Here is a 456-nt window from a genome sequence, read left to right on the forward strand (position 1 = left end):
ACGCGTAATGGGTTGCAAGCAGTGATGAGTAGATAAAGCCTCAGATCAAATTTGAGTCCATCAAGAAGAAAAGGGTTTATAATATATTTTTGTACAACAAAAAAATTATTTAAATTTATTTGTTTTATATTTCTACATAAATATATTCCTCTTCCTTGGCTCCCTGCTTGTGGTTTTATTATAAAGGTACGAGCACGGCCACCCTCAAACTCAGCACGTAGAGATGCTGCATCTGTATATATATATAAACATATGTATATATATATATAAACATATGTATATATATATATATATATATATATATATATTTATTTATTTGTGTTTTTATTTATTTAGTTTATATAAAACTTTATTTTTTTGTTTTATTATAAATGTACGAGAACGGCCACCCTCAAACTCAGCACGTAGAGATGCTGCATCTGTATATATATATAAACATATATATATATATATATA

This window comes from Eimeria mitis, genomic scaffold (genome assembly GCF_000499745.2).
Source record: "Eimeria mitis Houghton genomic scaffold, Emh_scaff2494, whole genome shotgun sequence".
NCBI classification, from domain to species: Eukaryota; Apicomplexa; class Conoidasida; order Eucoccidiorida; family Eimeriidae; genus Eimeria; species Eimeria mitis.